Raw genomic sequence first — 18,017 nt, 5'->3', positions numbered from 1 at the left:
GTTATGCTAAATGAGTTGATGTTTCTTAAGCACTTAGGAGAGTAGGCAGTATACCAGGCTTCATACATTGATATTATCGTTAGTACTCAAACACTCCTTCAAATTGCAGCCAGGGTGGGCTTTCCATCGTAGGTATCAATTTTAGTCTACAATGGTGTGGCATAAAATATCATCTTCCTTTATTCCTTTCTTTACTGAGGTCGAGGCAGGAACAGGGAATGCTAAAATGATAAATTGTTTTCTTAAGAACTTGCTATGTTCGTATTGCAAAAATGAGAAATCTGGCAATATCAATTTGTTGCTTAAAACTCATCTGTGGCTCCCCATTATCTTCAGGATAGAGTCCGTCTCCCTTGCCTTGGATATTAGGCTCTCACTACTCTGCCCCCTCACTTCCCATCACACTGCGGCCCAAGTGTTCACTTCAGTCATTCCAAACACCGAAATTCACTATCCTTGTACTCCCGACTGGGCTGTGCCTCTATTTTCCAACTTAGCTTATTTTTATTCCTTCTTTCTGAAGTATTATTCCCTTTCGTCTTTGCTTGGCTAATTCCCTTTCAACCTTCAGAAAACTCAAGCACCAACTCTTCCAGAAAGCCTTCCCTGAATCCCCTGGTAGGTTACAAAATGCTTCTGGGCTTTTCACTTCCAGAGTTGTGGTGCTGTTGTGTCAAAGTGATTTGCTTCTGTGCCAGGCCGCTTGGTTAACATCGAAGACACTTGGGATCTCTTGTGTATTATTCATGTTTGCATGCTCTGTGTTCTAGTGCAGACACACTGACGGTGCATTGCATCACTCCAGGGTTGTTTGGTTGCAGAGTTTTTGCAAAACCTGCCCCACTGTTCACTATGCTCCTGAGTGCCAAGTGGAGTCACAATAGGTGAGCGGAATTGTCCCCTCAAGCTCTAGACATTTATTGCAGCATCTATTTATAGCCACCTGGTACACAACTGGCTTCTCTTTGTTAGGTTGGAGTGACTGTGAAATATTTTAGAACGACAAAAACACACTTCTTTTTAAGATACTAGGTTCTAATTGCTCCGGATCCAAGGGAATCTCAGAAGTAGGGCTGGAGGAGGGGAAAAGAGAAAGAACACAGTCCTATGACGCGACCAAGCACTTTAATTGAAGGCAGCTCTTCCCTCAGTGGCTTTTCCAGGAGCTGAAGTGATTCCTGCTGGTGGCACAGGGATGGCTCAGACGTCATCTCTTCCGGGGGAGTTTCTGAATCAGTCTTCATGGCCCCTGCTCACCACCTTCTTCCTCCTGGGGGCACTCCAGCAGCTGTGCAGCCTGGGGGTCCCCAGCTAGAACCCTGCTCAGGGTCTCCCATAAGTACACGTCTTCATGCCCCTATTGTTGGTGGATTGGTGTGGGTATCTCTTTTGCAAACTATTTTTGTGAGAATTCGCATTTAGATCTGAAAGAGTTAAGGACAATATTCTGGGTAAAGGCTTTGAATTACACATGAATGAGCAGTCTTGGTCATATCCCATTTGGGTATTTCTCATATTAATTGTGGCTTTAAAAAATTCTGCTTTAACAAAAACAAAATAAAACAAAAACGCAGAATTCACATTGGGATAATGAAAGAAAAAAATAGTTTATGGTTTCATTATCTGCCAACTCTGTATGAAGTACCTTCTTATATGTGGGTTTTTCCCTACGGAATAAATCTCTTAGATACACACATACAGACACACAGACATAGACACAGATAGACAGACACACACACACACACACACACACACACATACACACACAAATTCTGCTTGCTTGAGCTTATAACTGTTAAACAGTCGAGATCTTAGTGTTGACTTATTACAGCAGCATAACCTAATACACAGTTAACATCTGTTGAGTGCCTTCTTGAGTGATGCCATATTCTAGTTACTTAACATATGTTGCCTCATTTCATTCTCCCAACAACCTGAAAAACAGGTAGTGTATTATTATTCTCTTCATCTTTCAGAGAAGGATGCTGAAGCTCAGAGATTCAGCAACATGCTCAAGCTCAGTAAGTGGCAGAGGCAGAATTTAAGCAGGTATGTAGCACTAAAGGCAGTGATCATTAATAGCTCATATTTAATATAGTCTTTAGGTTGTATTGTTACAGGTTTGGGTAATTACTCCCCCTTCCATACCCCAAAAGGTTAAAAGAAATCTGAGGGTGTCCCAGCAGAAGGTGGCTGGGGAGACTGAGGTCCAGAAAAATAACTGAGGTGTTCTTCCCAGCTACCACATACCGGTGTCTGGAACCTACCGAAGGCCCGTGGGTGATGCTGTTGGGACATTCTTTGATTGTAGGAGCTACCTGTCGGAGAAGCCCCCTCGTCGGCCTGGCAGCAACAACAAAAGATCTTTGACGCCATGTTTTGGTGGGCTGTGGGAAGAGGAAAGGGCACCGGGCCATCTGGCTCTACAGCCCAATCCCAGAAGCCCATTGTTGTTCAAGCAGCGGGTCACACTGGGCCAGCCTCTCGCAAGGTAACACGCCTTGCCTCTCTCCCACATCTCAACTTTGGGAATAAAACAGTTTGTTCAACATATATTTAATGGGGTCCTATTGATGCCAGGTGTGAGGGATATGGCGATGACCATGGGCTAGAGATTCTCACACTCAAGGAGGCAAGAATGAGTCTAGTTCATCTTTGGATCTCATAACTGAGCACAGGGCTCTGCACATAGTAGGCGCCCTTTCAACGTTACATGAATGAATAGATGAGCCTTCTTTGTTGGACAACAATATGCCCAATATTATCCCCATTCTCCCTTCCACGAACAGGCGTTTCACTCCCTGCTCGGGAGTGCAGGAATGCATAGAAACATCCTGATTCTAGGCTTGCATCATTCTCCCGGTGACTTCTAACGAGGGAAGAGAAACTGCCAAGGTGTCGAGGACACTGACAGTCATCGAGTGTCTTGGAGAGGTCTGATGTCTGTGAGCTCGCTTAACGCTCGGCTCCACTCTGCAAGGCAGGACTTTGTCCCATTTTCCAGATGACAGAACTGAGCTTCAGAAAGGTGACTTCCCCAGATCTCGCAGCCGGAATTTTAACATAGTTTCATCTGGTGCCAGAGCCTGTGCTGCCTAGTCTCTCCCTACAGGAAATTCCAGGGGGAGAGAGATGTTCAGTACCACCATCCTTCTGAGAGTTGATGGCAGATAGTTTTCAAATGGAAAGGTTCCCCATGAAGCTTGATAGGACAGTGAAGAAGTTAAGAGCAAACATTTTTAAATTAGATGGAGGTGGGAAGTAATTCTTGCTGCACCTGGCTGTGTAATTTAGAACAATTTAACTTCCTCGAGCCTCAGTTTTCCTAACTGTAAAATGGGCATGGTAAAACCTTCCCCAGAATCCTATGAGGACTGGGTGACATACATATCTGAAGTGCTTAGCATGATGTCTGGCACACCATGTTTAATAATTTGAATGACAGTGTTGTAGGAGAGGCTGGCTGGAGTGGGGCAGGGCGAGGGTGTGTGGTGTTTCTTGCACTACCAGTGCCCTCCTCTAGATGGAAGCAGAAGCCAAAGAAAAAGTCCCTTGGGTTGTTCCCCCCGCCCACCCCTTCCCCGTGGGCTGTGAACTTCAGGTCACCAGTGATCCCTCAGAACTTGGACTAGAACAGGAACGATCAATGAGGTCAAACAGGAAGACTTCTGGATCTGGAGAAGTCCTTAGGGCTTATTTAGCACAGAGAGAAAAATAGTGGGTCAAGGCAAATTAGAGGTAATGTCTGCTTCACTTAGTGAAAAGTTGTCCAGGAGTGATGGATATAGTGTCCCTTTAGCACAGAAGAAATACCCACTCCTGCTCTCAGGTCTAACCTTTGAGCCTCACTCACCTGCAGCTGGCAGAGCAGAGAGAAGGCTCTCTGTGATGTCACAGAGCCGGGGAACAGGGAGCTGAGGTGCAGAATGTTTATTAGGTATCTTGGTCAAGGTGACACAGGTTGTAACTGGCAGAAAGAGGTTGGATGAGAAGCTGGGGCATTTTTAAGATTCAGGGTTGATATTGTCAAATTGCTTTACAAATGCTTTACCTCAAAGTCAGCTGACCGGCAACCTTAATTGTATTCCATCCATAATCCTGTTTTGTAATGCGAGGTAACATATTCACAGGTTCTGGGAAATGGAATTAACACATCTTGGGGATGGGCGGAATTTGTCTACCACAGTCCTTAGATATTTGTATCAAGAAGATAAAAGAATGAAATAAATTCCCAATTCAAAAAGCTGGAAAAAGAAAAAGTAATCAAAAGTACGTATAAGAAAAAGAAGTACTAAGGATTAAAAACAAATTACTTTGAGTATAGAGAAAGTATCTAAGTGATAAAATAGTTATTTTTTTAAATTAACAATAGAAATATTATGCTATTTAATCAGGAAAAAGCAAGAAAGCACAAATATACAAAATTAGAGAGGATAAGGAGGAACTAACCATTCAGACAAAAGAAATTTTAAAAATCTCGAGTGTATATACCTTCATGCAAATACATTTTTTAAAAAACTAAACAAAGCAGATAATTTTCTAGGAAAATACAGTTTATCAACATGACTGCATTGGAAATAGAAAACCTTATCAATTTCTATAGAAGAAACAGAGAAATTTAGCAAGGAACACCCTCCCCGCAAAAGGCAACAGGCCCAGATGGTTTCACAGGGGAATGCTAGTGAACTTTCAAAGTCCAGATAGTTTCTATGCTGAGTAAATTGTTCTAGAGCATACATAATGGAAGAAAACATCCAAGTTATTTTTAGAAATTGTTTTTATGAAGCAACTATATAACATTGATAACTAAGTCTGATAAAAATATAAAAAAGAAAATTGTAGCTATCAGCTATTGATATAAAAACATTAAATAAAATCTTAGTGAATCGAATCCAGCTTTGTATTATGAAAATAATACATCATGGTCAGGTGCAATTTATTAGTGGAATGGAAATTTGATTAAATATGAGGATATATATATATATATTTTCTGTAAATGCTGGAAAAAAAACAAGAAAAGGAAATGGATGGAGATTGTCTTCATATGACATAATATCTCTATCTTAATATCTTTCTCTTAAAATGAGCTTTTTCTTTAATAGACAAACACTAGGAAATCAGGAAAAAGCAGATATCTACTGTCTCCACTATTTAACATTGTACTGGTAATGTTAGCTATTATAATGAGATGGGGAAAATCTGAGATATAAGAATCACACAAGGAAGAAACTAAAGTACATCTACTTGCAGTGGTATAATAGTATTTCTGGTGAGTAATAGGGAATCAATGGCTAAACTAGCTCACACAATAATATAATCCAGACATAAGGTAACATAGTGAATTCAATAGTGTTAATAAATGAGCAACAACTAGTTACAGAAATAATGATAGAGGGAAAACCCCATTTATAATGGCAACAAAAAAGGTAAAGTACTTAGGAATACATTTAATAAGAAATTTGCAAACTTTATATGAAGAACATTTAAAAATAGCCATGAAAGACAAAAAGTTAGGTTTGAACAAATAAAAAAGCCTTTTGTAGACAGGGAGGGAGTCAACATCACAGAGGAGCCTGATTAAAGGGAACTGAAGAGACATGACTACTACATGCACTTGATCTTGGATTAGATCCTGGACCGGGCGAAAAAGTTGCTCTAAGAGATTTTTGGGACAGCTGATGAAATTTGAATAGTATTGTATCAATGCTGAATTTCTTTCTTTCAATAACTGTACTGTAGTTATGTAAGAGAATGTCCTTGACCTTAGGAAATACACACTGAAGTATTTAGGAGTAAAGGGACATGCTGTGTGTGCACAGCTCCCTCTCAATTAAAATTACAGGGAGAGAGAAAAAAGGAATGAGCCAAACTCGGGAAATGTAAACAACAGGGAAATCTGGGTAAAACGTCACTAAGAATTCCTTGTGCTATTATTTTTGCAACTTTTCTCTTCAGTTTGGAGTTATTTCAAACATTAAAAAAACAACAACAACAACAAACCTATCCAAAGAGTTTTTAAAACTTGTTTTAAGTGAGTTACATGTGACAGCGTCTTTAAAAATGATGACGTTTTTGGAAGAGAGATTCCCTGGTAAGTAGGAAGGGAAAAGAGGAGGTACACAGTCCTGTGATGTGACAAGGGCTTTAATTAGAGGCAGCTCCTCCTGCAGTGGCTTTTTTAGGATCTGAAGTGACTTGCTGGTGGCACAGGGATGGCTCAGACGTCTTCTCCTCCAGGGGAGTTTCTGAATCAGTCTTCATGGCCCCTGCTCACCGCCCTCTTCCTCCTGGGGGCACTCCAGCAGCCTGGGGGGCCCAGGCTAGAAGGCTCAGCGTCTCCCAATGAGGCACGGCTGGAATGGCCTGAGATTCCGAGAGTCGCGGTGTGGGTATCTCCTGTAATAATTTCCTTCGGAAGCTTTTCATGTCCAAATATTCATGTTTGAAAGAAGAAAGAGAAAAATTAGGCTGGGCGAAGCCCTCTCATTGGACCTGACTGGACTGTCTTGGTTGCCTCCCTCCCTGATCATTGTCTGATTCTGAAACACAGTGTGAGACACATAGACTCCAGCCTGGGACTTGAAAGTCCATTGTGATAGAGACAAAACCTATTCCCTTGGGGGTTCCTGGTCAGTGTTAGGACCCCAGCCTTTTATAGCTGGTTCTGCATTGTACCCTATTGGTGCATTCAGTGACAATAGGGTGCCTTACAAAGTGCAGTGGTCTGGAAAGTGGGAGAATTAGGTCCATTCTGGTTCTGATGAGGATACCACTCCCTGGTGGACTTTTGGGACGTTCCTTTCCCCTAAAGTCCTCAGCCTTCCCTCTACAATGAGGTGGATTTTTAAACTAGGTTCCTCAGATTGCTCTGGGAAGTAGGGAGGCAAGAGGAAGGGAATGGGCTAGCCAGTGGGGCTGCCAGCCCCCCACCCTCCGTTCAAATAGAGCAGGACCCTTTTGATATTTTATAGAAATTGGACTTTGGGATTTTTGTCTGCCAGGAGGGTTTAGCTGTCATGAGGAGTCTGGAATAACTGGGCTAGGTGATCCTTTGCTCTCAACAGCTGGCCTCATGGGGTGGTTGAGAGCTATGTGAAGTCGGGTGAACCAGAGTTGGTGCCCAGCAATGGGGCTGTGTTTCTTCTTCCTGAACTGTGCCCACCATTCAGGGCTGGGCTTCTGTCCTCTACGACTCAGAGACATGTCACCCCCAACTGGGTATGCTCAATCCACAAGCATTTCTGACACTGTTTACTTGCCATGCACCTGGGTGGGTTTGGGGGAACAAAACTGATGCGGGCCCTGCCCTACTGGAACTTACTGTCTAGCACCCAAAGTGGACATAGAATAAACCATCACACAAAATATACATATAGGACAATGCTACAGAGCTTAGAAGGGGCATGGACGTGAGTTCTTTCCTCCAAGACCTGCTTCTCATGTAATTCCTAGCTTGGAAGATCATGCAGGCAGGTCCTGACCCCTTGGCCCCTCTTCAGTGTTTTCTAGAATATGACTACAGCTTCCTGATGGGAGTGGCCTCATGTGTCCTATCACGTCACTTAACGTAGCTCAAAATCCAGTGGAGTTTGGTCATCGGGATATGATCCCCTCTCCTGGGGGTTCCTGGTCAGTGCTAGGACCCTAATTTGGGACTCACCCTCAAAATCATCGCTGCCGGTTGAGGAGTCTTTCTTCTCTGGTTGGGTCAGGGGTTGTCTCAAAGGCAAGCTGGAGGCTGTGATAGAGTGCTCAGAATTTTGTCTGTCAGGCTCATCCTTTTGCAAACCTGACAATGATAATTCCACACAGTCACGTGGGGAGGCTCAAAGGAGATGACAGAAGTGAAGGCATTTTGCATACTCTGAAGCAGTGCACACAGGCCAGTGGTGGTGATTTATGGGGCGGGGAGCACCCGAATCTAACTCTAGTATTCTGAGCACCTCCTCACATGCAGGTACTGGATTCAAATATGTATTCTTTTTATAACAAAGTTTACTATTTTTCTGTTTATAAATGTAATGAATATTCGTTATAGAAAGCTAGGAAATATTGAAGAATATAAAGCAGGGGAAAAAATGCCCTAAACACCCCCCCCCTCAGATATTATCACAGTTCCAGTCTTTTCCTATGCATATTTTTAAATAGTACCCTCACATCCTATACATCATGAATACATTTTACTTTATGCATTATATCATAAACATTTTTCACATGTCACTAAATTTTAGGAAATAATGGTTGTATAATGTTCTATTTTATGGATAATTCCAGATTTATTTAACCAGCGTTCTATTGTTGGGTGTTGAGACTTTTGTTCAAATTTTACTACTATAAATATTGTTGTGATGAACATTGTTGTATATATGGCTTTGTTTTTATATATTTCTAGATTCCTAAAAGCATAACATAGAATTTTGTCACCAGACAATTGTGTTTTATTATAGTGTAAGTGATTCTGTCATGTATTAGCTGCATACCTTGAACAAATTGCTTCACCTCTGTTTTCAAAAATGCAAAATGATATGCCTGTTTTGGATAATCATGCTTACTCCTTAGAGTTATTGTAGGGATTGAATAATATCAGGTTACCAGTGGGTAAGCTCTGAAACAGTAGAGGCTTCATTTGATCACAGTTGGATCCTTAGTGTCTAGAGAGTGACTAACACACAATAGGGGCTCAGTAATTGTCAGTATTATTATCTTGGAAAAAGGGATTGACATTTTTAAGCGTCTTGGTTTTTACTGTGAAACGACTTCCAGGGGAAGTATTTTAAAGACACATAGCATGAGAATTTTTTTCCTGCCATTCGACCGTCCCAGATGCCCCCTAACCCTGCCCCTCCGCTCCCCACCATGTGCTTGCCAGTCTTAGTTTTGCTTAATCTGGACAATAACGTTCATTCTTTTTTTTTTTTTTTTTCTGTACAAAATTGTTGATTTCGACACCCGGTCTTCTTCACTAGGACCTTTTGTCCTGGATCATCGAGAAGGTCATAATTACAAACGTCCTTCTCTCCCTCTTCCCACATGCACGTAGCCTCGGAAGCCATGTGTTCCCGATGCCCCAGCTAACGGCGAAAATGAGGTGGCCGGTGTGTACTAACCAGGCTTTGTGTAAACATGAAATACACATTCATTCTGTAAACACCGAAATTTCAAGACTGACTTGTTTTAATAGCAGAGCCTGTCCTGTCCTGCCCAATACCCACGTACAGTTTCCAATCGTTGACATTTGTTGAGTGTCTGCTTGGTGCTGGGCCTGTGCTACATGCTTAAATATATTACTTCATTTAATCCTCCCAGTGATCCTGGAAAGTAATAATACATTTTGAATATGCCCATTTTACGGTAAGGACATAAGCTTAGAGTGAGAAAGGTTAAGTGACTTGTCTAATTCTGTGGCAGAGCTGATTAGAACTAGTCAGAGCCCCAAAGGCAGTGATCTTAACCGTACTTCTCAGACTATAATATACATTCAGATTTACCTGGGGGTCATGTTAAAATGCAGGTTCTGAATCAGTAGGTCTGCAGTAGGGTCTGAAAATAGTTCTAATAAGTTCCCAGGTGATGCCAATATTGCTGGTCCATGGATCACACTTTAAGTATCAAGATTTTAAGCTCTATTGTTTATTGGTTTGGGTACATAGCCACCTAATCCTTACCTTGTTTTAGGTTGGAATTATTACTCAGAAGCTGAAGAAAATACGAAGGTCTATCTGCAGAAGGGCGATGAGCAAAATGAGATCTAGAGATGCCGGTAGAGGATTCTTGTATGGTACCTACCATAGGTTGATGGCTGTTGCTCTTGGTTTTGAATGGAGATCATGGAGTCATCTGCGGTACGAGGCTCCTCACAGTCTCTGCAGCATAAACAGAAGATCTTTGAGGCCAGCTTTTGGTAGGTTGCTGTAGGATGAAAAGGAATGAGGGCCATCGTCTCTGGGATCTAAATTTCAGACGCCCATTGGAAATGTACTGTGATGGGAGTCATATTGGGTCAGCCTCTCCCAAAGTATAATAGCCTTCCCCTCTCCCAAATCTTCCGTAGCTCCCCATGACCAGCCTAGGTTGCCCTCTCTTAAGGCCATTTTCCCAATTTTACATAATTTTCTTACCCATGGAAAAGAGTTGAAGCCTCTACCATGCCAGCTTTGCCTGCAGGGGTGCCTCGTTGAACCAGCTGATCTTGAATTTGAGCCTAGTTCCCTGGGCAGAGCTGTTTCCTGAGTAAACATGAGACTGTAGCTGAAAAATGCCAGTTCTTTACCCATGTTCACAGTCCAAATAGGACCCCACTACAGCAAAATCCCGACTCATGTAGAAATGCACATAAGCATGTTTAAGTTTTAGGTAGATCTTTGTTATACCATATTTCTAGGTGCCTGTTCTTGGGTCAATTCCTTAACCTTCTTGAGCCTCATTTTTATCAAAGTTCCTGCTTTGCAGAGGTAAAAGGTTAAATATATGAAAAATGATTCCTGTGGTACATACAATAAGTGTCCAGTCAGTGGTCATTCCACTTCCTTTCTCTTCCCTTCATGTGGCTAATCGGCTCCAAATTATTCCAGCTGGTCCAGCTCCCAATGAGGACATGGTCATGAAGCATAGTCTTGCAGGTTTAGGTCCTAGTTCTGCCACTAACTTACTGTATGGCTTTAGGTAGGTCCATATTTGTCTCTGTGTCTCAGACTCCTCATGAGTAGCAAACAGAGGAAGTTGGGCTGGAAGATCTTTTCAAGGCTCTTTCTAGTTCTGATGGTCCAGAATTATAAAGCCTTGTTTTAGTCCCAAATTTCTTTCTTTGTGTACCCTTTCTTTGTCCCAGACTCCTTTCTTTGTGTCTGGATCCTTCCTGTCCTCACTCCCTTTTCTGCGGCAAAATCCCCTTTTAGGAAATTCTTATTATGGTAATGATTAATGTCCCTTACGATATACTCTGTGAGCTGTCTCACTCTTGGGCACTTGCTTCTCACTTTCTCTACTGCTACACCCTGGTCCAAGCCACCCCCACCTCTTGCCTGAATAATGGCAATAGCTTTCTAACTGATCTCCCTGTTTACTTCACCCTTGATCTCTTAATAATATAAAATATTTAACTTCATACACATAAGCTATTCAATATAGCATAATTTATATATTGTAGCTAGATATATCCATCTGACTAGACACGCACAGGTGTCCCCATTGTGTGGAGCCAAAAGGGTTACTCCCTGTGTCCATTTAGCCCCAATCTCCAATCGTCTTTTGGATATGTTGCCAAGAGAGCTTTTCAAAATGATTTGAGCTGTGACATATTTCACTGAGCTCTCTTTAGTGAATTTATTTTACTTTCTTAGAATTTATGAACAAATAGAGATTTATATAAGGCAATTAAATATTTTGTTTTGGAGATGCACCATTTAGCAAATACACTTGCCATTAATATGTTTATTTTTCTGCTGCTTGCTTTAGTCTCAATTTTTTTTTCTAGCTACTTATATAAACACTCTGTCTCCTGGGGTTTCGCTTTGTTCTAGACTGACTCATGTATGTTGAATGTGGAAGGAAGTGTTTCATAAGGAAGAAATGGAAGCATAGGGCTGACAAGTCCCTACCATAAGTTGGCTCTGAAAACTAATGGTTGGTGGCCTATTTGGCAGGTGATCAATTTATATCAAAGTAATTGCTAAAAATTTGCTTTGAGTCCCTTTAAACCTTCATGAGCACATGAAGTTCTTCTTTCCTCAGCCTTTGTTCTGGAGTCAGTGATTTTCAGGTTGTCAATCATATAAACTCCTTTAGGCTCTCCTTAGCCAAGGAATTGAAGACACCATGCATAACTACAAACTTTTGATCTATTTTAGTGTATTCTTTCCTGTTTGTTATGGTCTCATTTACACTAACGTTGCTTCTTTTTCCCGGAAACTTCTTTGTACATACTCTCACTATGTACCCTAATGTGTTTATCTTAATAAATGGCAAGATTTCACTGGGTGACTTAGAATCGTAAGATCATTATGCGTAGCTTCCAATATCAAAAGAGATCTAGAGAGGCTCTAGCAAAGAGAGAAGGCAAAAAGACCAAACATTCAATAGAAGTCTTTTTTGATTGACATACTCTGGCCTCAAAAAAAAAAAAAAAGAGAAAAAAACCCCTCACTTCTACTCAAACCTTCTGAAACCTACCTACTTTCTTTGTATCTATCTTTCTCTTTCCATCTAATTTTATATTTACCGTCTACTTACACTCCTCATGTTCCGTTCTCTAACTGCCTAAATAAATTTTCTTTGTGGGACATTTCTCTAGAAAAGAATAATGAGCATCGCACGACATTCCCCTAAAATTCCTGTACCAGAAGGTGAACCCAGAGAGGTTGAATTTAAACCCTGGGTGAGAGTTGAGTTGAGGGAAAATTTAGAATAATCAGAAAATTTAGAAAATTCAGAAAGACAGAAAGTTGCTGCGTAATTTAGGGTTCTGCTAACGACTTTGTTACTTATTGTCCTGAGTTATAGATGTGCCAGTTAGTTACCTATTTGTTAACCTTAAAATGGAGAAAATTGTTTAAAAGCAGTAGAATGGAAAAGACCAGAAGATTTAAGTAACCCATTGTGCATAAATTTTAAAAAATAGACTTGAAAAGGTTAAAAAAAAAAAAAGAAACGCCACATAAAACTATTTCAAAAGCCTTTCTCTTAAGGGTAGATTGAGCAAAGATTCAAAATGGCAAACAAAATCAAGATGAGTCAGTAGGAGATTCAATAGACTTTAGGACACTTGCAAAGAACTTTCTAAGGCAGACCAACAGCCTAAGGAAGGCTTTTCTTCTTTTTTTTCTTGCAATGGCTCAGACCTGAACTAGAAGACTTAGATCAAATAAATTGGAATGGGAAATGTCAATACAAACTTCATTTTCAGATTTCCCAATGATTAATTGATAACCAAAATAACTTTAAGGTCTCTTGGATAAAACAATTAGCTCCCGAAATAAGAACAGGACCACGGTTTCCTCTGTTCTTAAAGAATATGGAGGCTGTAGATGAGCACACTTGTATTTACCATTAGCAGAAAGACCATTGGAAGAACTAATAATTCATAATGGCAGAAAGATAGAAGTGCAGATCTGTCCAGCTATCCAACTCTGAGGAGACCTTAGCACTCTACACTTTCTTATCTTTTTTTCTGGACTCCCAAGAGGAATCGTCAATAAACATAGACAATGATATTGAATGATTGTCAACATATTTTGTTTCTTATATGGAAATCAGACTCTTCAATGACAACTAGGACACTAAGACTGTTTTGTGTGACCAGTACTTGGATTATTCCAAGTATATGGCTCCCCACCATCTTTGGTGGACTGCATCTTCTTACTCAGCATTGGAAGAAGTAAACCTTTTCTGGGGCTATCCATACCCCCAGGGTGGAGCAGACATTCTGGGGGAAGGAGCCCTCCGTAGGACATAGACAACTCAAGGTGCTCATTTTCCCTTACCTTGGCTGACATAGTAAATAATACAGCCCCTGTCCTAGGGCACAACTGACCAATTGGCAATTCTTAGCTCAAGTAATTATGAATATTAGGGTACCTTTGTTAAAAAAAATTATTTTGGCTGATCAAGAGGAGCATGCACCATTGCCAGGACTTCACGTCGTACCTGGATTAATACCACGGATGAGGTTAATGTATAGCTAAGCCCGAAGAAAAGGCAACCTTGCTATCTGGAGTAGACCCAGGGAATTGTTGGAAATTTAATTTCATGGTTATGCCTGGGAAATTATGGGTTATAATTGTGGAGTGCCTTCCAGACTGTTTTAAAAAGCTCTTTTAATTGTTATTTGTCTCATGGTCATTACTTTTATTACTTTTAATAATTAGTTCTTAAATAATTAACAACTTAAATTTTATTTACTATTTAAACTATTATTTATTTGACAATAAATGATCGTTAAATAATTAGTTATTACTTTTAATTATTCTTGTTTGTCTCATAGTCACTCAGTGGCTGTTGTCCAGAGAGCCAAATATTTTTATACGGCAACCGACTCAGCATATGATTCCACAGATGATTCATAAAAGAAAACAAGAAGACATCAGGCTAGCTCATATTCAGACTAGAAAGATCTCTGTTCAGTGGAAAAATGGAACTGTGTCTTTAAGGAAAGTCAATGGCCGTGGTGAAGATTTGGACAAATCTTTCCTACAGCTTTGGTTGAAGAAGGACCAAAAAGGGGAGATTTAGAATAAAAAAGAAGTTCCCATACTCCTGAGTAAAGATAATTTCTTTGTAACCAGGGTAACAGTCACAAAAACTTGTTTTAAATCTATTTAATCCATTAATGAAACTTTGCATTGGTGGCCATTCTCCTGAAAGTAATAGACGCCTGACAGCAGTTACGTTTTCACAGCTGATAGTCTCCCATTCCTAAGCAGTCCTGCCTCCGACATACCACCTGTCCACAAACTCAGTGCCTCCCGCAACCCTGTATATATCCACAAGTGGCCTTGTTCAGAAACTTTGTCATAGAAGCATAGTTCTCCCTTGTTTAACCTGAAACACAACTTTTTTGTTTCACATATTGAATGGAGGTCTTTTCTTCTAAAGCAGTTTGAGTATATACAGGTATCTGAGATCATTCCCTACTAGCAGCACGGCAGAGATTTTTTAATGTACTTTGTCGGAATCTAGTGCTGATGCTTTCCACATTTTTATTCCACCTAGAAATTTCAGAGGGGAGTAGAACCCCTTTCTCTTCTGAGTGTTGGCAGTAAAGAGATCTGCACTTTTGAACCCTCATCAGAAATGAAAAGGCTCTTAGGGAGAGCAGTGTAGGTGTTACATGCACATTCTTTGGAATGTGCTTTTTAAAAATCTACTACCTATTAGCTATGACATTTAGAAGAATTTACTACCTTGAACCTTGGTTATCTTATTGAAAAATAGGGATGATAATAATAGTATCTATCCTAGAAGGTGGTTGTGAGGAGTAAATAATGATGGAAAATGCTTAGCACAGCTTTATGGCACATCGTAAAGCCTTAATAAACATAAGGGCCGATATTGATGAAAATGTAGAGTTGATGCTGGCAGGGGTAGGGCAGGATAGGGGTGTGGTGTTTTTTGCAGTCCCAGTGTCCTCCTCTAGATGGAAGCAGGAGCCAAAGAAGAGGCCCTTTGGGTTGTCCCCTATGGGCTGTGAACTTCAGGTCTCCAGTGACCCCACAGCACTTGGACCAGGACAAGAAAAATCAGTGAGGTCAAACAGGAAGACTTCTGGATCTGAAGAAGTCCTTAGGGGTCAGTTAGCACAGGTGGAGGAGACTGGAACCCAGAGAGAAAGATAGTATGTCAAGGTAAGTTAGAGGTAATGTCTGCTTCCTGTTGTGAAGTGAAAGGGTGTCTGGGAGTGATGGATCCAGTGGCCCTTTAGTGCAGAAGACAGAACCCCCTCTTGCTCTCAGGTCTAACCTTTGAGCCTCACTCACCTGAAGCTGGCAGAGCAGAGAGGAGGCTGTCTGTGATGTCACAGAGCTGGGGAACCAAGGAATGATGGGGACAGAGGGGTTTGACTGGACTGCAAAGGCAGGGAAAAGGGAGGAGATATGTTGACCCTCTCTCCAATGGTCCTTTTTCTGTCCACTGTGACACATTGCACTCCATGGCGACACAGGAACAGTGTTCTTTGGTGCTCTTGCAAAAGCATTTTGAAGATGGCTTGGTCAGAAGAGGGTAGTAGTATAGCATCAGACGCAGAAGACTTACGTCGGTTTTGTCTTCTACACCGCTCATGTGGTAACCTTAGGCAGATGAACTCTGCACCTCCTGGATTCCTTCTTTAACATAAGAATAATTATAACAAGCACATGTTTTATATATATATATATATATACACACACACACACATAAACATATATACATATACATATAATATATATATATGCATATATATATTAGGATTAAATGAGACCAGGTAAATGTTTAACATGGTACCTAGCTGTAATAAACATTAAAGAAATGGTTGCTAATAATATGTACAAAAACAAAGTGGAATTCTTTTCCCAATCTATTTTCAAAGAAAGAAGAATCATATTAATTTGAGCCTTCACAAAACCTCTCACCTTCTTGGGCGCTCTTTCAATTCCTTTATTTAGGACAATCAAGTACTATTTGGGGAAGCTAAATTGGGTTAAAATGTTCTTAATCAGTGCTCTCTTTGGATGCTTGCAGATATAAAAGAGGGAAGCAAAATTACTACACAGTTTTGGAAGTCATGGGCATGTGGGGTAAAGGGTTGAGCTGCAAGGGAGATGAGATCAATCTTCAAATGTATTTGATGGTGGGTTAAATGGTCTTTTAAGCCTCCTTGTTAAGCAATACTCCTAAGTGGTAGTATTGATGGTTCTCAACTCTGGCTGTAAATGAGATTAATCATTAAAATCTAAGAATGCCCTGAGGCCCAACTCCAAATAAATTAGAATCTTAGAAGGAGGTAACCCAGAGCCTGGGCATCAGTATTTTTACAATGCCTTCCAGATTGTTGTATGGCAGTCCCTCCTTATCTGCAGTTTTGTTTTCTGAGGTTTCAGTGACTAGCGGTCAACCATGGTACAAAAATATTAAATAGAAGATACCAGGAAAAAAATGCATAAGTTTAAGTCACGGGCTATGCTGAGTAGCACGATAAAATCTCGCGAGACCCAGGACGCGAATCACCCCTTGGTCCAGCATCTCTGCTCTGTAGACGCTCCCGGCTTAGTCATCTAGCAGCCATCTTGGTTATCAGATGGACAGTCCCAGTATCTTAGTGCTTGTGTTCAAGCCACCTTTGCTTTACTTCACAAAGGCCCCAAGCGCCAGAGCAGTGATGCTGGCTGGCAGTTCGGATATGCCAAAGAGAAGGAGGAAAGAACTTTTTTTTTTTTTTTAAGTGAAAAGGTGAAAGTTCCCAACTTAAGGAAGAAATTGTATGGTAAGTTTGCTAAAGTCTACAATAAGACTGGACCTTCTAGTCATTAAATTGAATGAAAAGGGAAAAGAAATTGGTGCTAGTTTTGCTGTCGTACCTCAAACTGCAAAAGTTAGGCACGGTGTGTGATAAGTGCTTAGTTAAATTTGCGGTGGAAGACGTGAGCAGAAAACCTGCTCTGACTGACAGCGAGGTGTTATGCCAGAAAGCATTAAGCCTATCTGAAGACTTCAGCAAGGGATCCCCTGAAAGGAGTGACACCAAGCCATTTACTGCAAGTAAGGGACGGTTACACGGATCCAAGAATAGGTTTGGCATTTTATCATCTCGCATCATCACAGGAAGAAGAAGGGTGAGTATATTGTTAGTTCTATTTTATGATTGGTTATTATTAATCTCTTAATACGCCTAATTTTTAAATTAAAGTTTATCATAAGTATGTACGTATAGGAAAAAACATAATATAGGGTTCAGCGCTATCTGTGGTTTCAGGCATCCATTGTGGGTCTTGGAACGTATTCCCCCAGTGAATAAGGGGGGATTACTTTATGCAATCCAGACTGAGAACTATTAAATTACATTGTGGAGGTCTCTAATTATACGCTTAAACAGTGGTTCTCAGCTCAGGCTGCACTTAGAATCATGGAAGGAACTTTAAAAAAGCACCACACCCAGTACCCATTCCAGGCCAGTAAAATCACCATTTGTGGGCACTTGTAGTTTTTAAAGCTCTCCAGGTGATTTTTCCCCCTTAAAAAAAAATCGAGATATAATTGACATATAACATTGTGTAAGTGTGAAGTATACAACTTGGTGGTTTTATACATTTATATATTGTAGTATGATTGCTACAATAGTGTTGGCTAACACCTTCATCATGTCACATAATTATAATTTCTTTTTCAAGTTGAGAACAATTAAGATCTAGTCTCTTGGCAACTTTAAAATTTATAATATAGTGTGATTTAAATTTGTAGACAGCATTAAGAATCATTGACCTACAGAGCAAATTCAAAAGCCTAAATTTTCTCGATGCTGTACAAATGGATCTTTTAGTTTTTTTCAA

Source organism: Rousettus aegyptiacus, unplaced genomic scaffold (assembly GCF_014176215.1).
Source record: "Rousettus aegyptiacus isolate mRouAeg1 unplaced genomic scaffold, mRouAeg1.p scaffold_m13_p_3, whole genome shotgun sequence".
NCBI classification, from domain to species: domain Eukaryota; kingdom Metazoa; phylum Chordata; class Mammalia; order Chiroptera; family Pteropodidae; genus Rousettus; species Rousettus aegyptiacus.
This window is presented reverse-complemented; position numbering follows the sequence as displayed.